This window comes from Solanum lycopersicum, chromosome 11 (assembly GCF_036512215.1).
Source record: "Solanum lycopersicum chromosome 11, SLM_r2.1".
Classification (NCBI taxonomy): Eukaryota; Viridiplantae; Streptophyta; class Magnoliopsida; order Solanales; family Solanaceae; genus Solanum; species Solanum lycopersicum.
Genome location: NC_090810.1, coordinates 18,793,648 through 18,795,703, shown reverse-complemented (window position 1 = coordinate 18,795,703; position 2,056 = coordinate 18,793,648). Strand labels below are relative to the sequence as shown.

Below are 2,056 nucleotides of genomic sequence, written 5' to 3'. Positions count from 1 at the left end.
TTCGATTCCGGAGAGGGAGCCTGCAAAACGGCTACCACATCCAAGGAAAGCAGCAGGCGCGCAAATTACCCAATCCTGACACGGGGAGATAAGTGACAATAAATAACAATACTGGGCTCCATGAGTCTGGTAATTGGAATGAGTACAATCTAAATCCCTTAACGAGGATCCATTGGAGGGAAAGTCTGGTGCCAGCAGTCGCGGTAATTCCAGCTCCAATAGCGTATATTTAAGTTGTTGCAATTAAAAAGCTCGTAGTTGAACTTTGGGATGGGCCGGCCGGTCCGCCCTAGATGTGCACCGGTCGTCTCGTCCCTTCTGTCGGGTGATGCGCTCATGGCGTTTAATGGCCGGGTCGTGCCTCCGACGCTGTTACTTTGAAGAATTAGAGTGCTCAAAGAAAGCCTACGCTCTGTATACATTAGCATGGGATAACATTATAGGATTTTGGTCATATTACGTTGGCCTTCAGGATCGGAGTAATGATTAACAAGGACAGTCGAGGGCATTCGTATTTCATAGTTAGAGGTGAAATTCTTGGATTTATGAAAGATGAACAACTGCGAAAGCATTTTCCAAGAATATTTTGATTAACCAAGAATGAAATTTGGGGGCTCGAAGATGATTAGATACCGTCCTAGTCTCAACCGTAAACGATGCCGACCAGGGATCGACGGATGTTGCTTTTAGGACTCTCCCGCCACCTTATGAGAAATCAAAGTTTTTGGGTTCTGGTGGGAGTATGGTTGCAAGGCTGAAACTTAAAGGAATTGATGAAATGGCACCACCAGGAGTGGAGCCTGTGGCTTTATTTGACTCAACACGGGGAAACTTACAAGGTCCAAACATAGTAAGGATTGACAGACTGAGCGCTCTTTCTTCATTCTACTGGTTGTGGTGCATGGTCGTTCTTAGTTGGTGAAACGATTTGTCTGGTTAATTCCATTAACGAATGAGACCTCATCCTGCTAACTAGCTATGCGGAGGTATCCCTTCGTGGCCAGCTTCTTAGAGGGACTACGGCCTTTTTGGCCGCGAATGTTTGAGGCAATAACAGGTCTGTGATGCTCTTAGATGTTATGGGCCGCACGCGCGCTACACTGATTATTCAACGAGCTTATAGCCTTGGCCAATAGGCCTGGTTAATCTTCGAAATTTCATTGTGATAGGTATATATCATTGCATTTATTGGTTTTCAACGAGGAATTCCTAGTAAGCACGAGTCATCAGCTCGCGTTGACTACGTCCCTGCCCTTTGTACACACCGCTCGTCGCTCCTACCGATTGAATGATTTAGTGAAATGTTCGGATCGCGGCGACATGGGTGGTTCGCTGCCCGCGAAGTCGTGAGAAGTCCATTGAACCTTATCATTTAGAGGAAGGAGAAGTCGTAACAAGGTTTCCATAGGTTAACCTGCGGAAGGATCATTGTCGAAACCTGTACAGCAGAACGACCTACGAACTTGTTTTAAACACCTGGGGGCGGTGCTCGCTCGTTGTGCGCCTCCCTCCTGTCGCCCGACGCGCGCAAGGTCTTCGGGCGACCACCGAACACCGGCGCGGAAAGCGCCAAGGAATACAACAATCGATAGCCCTCTCCTCGCGCCTTGTTCATGGATCATGGGGGGATGCGCGCTGCTCTAATAACACAAACGACTCTCGACAACGAATATCTCGGCTCTCGCATCGATGAAGAAGGTAGCGAAATGCGATGCTTGGTGTGAATTGCAGAATCCCGTGAACCATCGAGTCTTTGAACGCAAGTTGCGCCCGAAGCCATTTGGCCGAGGGCACGTCTGCCTGGGCATCACGCATCGCGTTGTTCTCCCTTGCACGTCGAAAGGCTGAACGTAGGGGTGAAAGCTAGCCTCCTGTGCGCCCGGCCTAAATGTGAGTCCACATCAACGGACGTCGCGGCAAGGGGTTATTGAAACTCAATTCTCTCTTGTTGTCGCGACTACAGCCCATCGCGCGTCTGGACTCCCCAACCCTCACTGCGCCTCACAAGGCACTCCGACCGCGACCCCAGGTTAGGCGACATTACCCGCTGAGTTTA

At 49.6% G+C, this 2,056-nt stretch overlaps 1 non-coding gene across 1 annotated transcript; it reads left to right on the top strand.

Annotated features, from left to right (window-relative positions):
- Positions 1–1,654: 1,654 nt before the first annotated feature.
- LOC112940391 (5.8S ribosomal RNA) lies at positions 1,655–1,810 on the top strand. The gene has a single exon (XR_003244465.2). It is a non-coding gene; the product is annotated as a 5.8S ribosomal RNA (ribosomal RNA).
- The last annotated feature ends 246 nt before the right edge of the window (positions 1,811–2,056 follow it).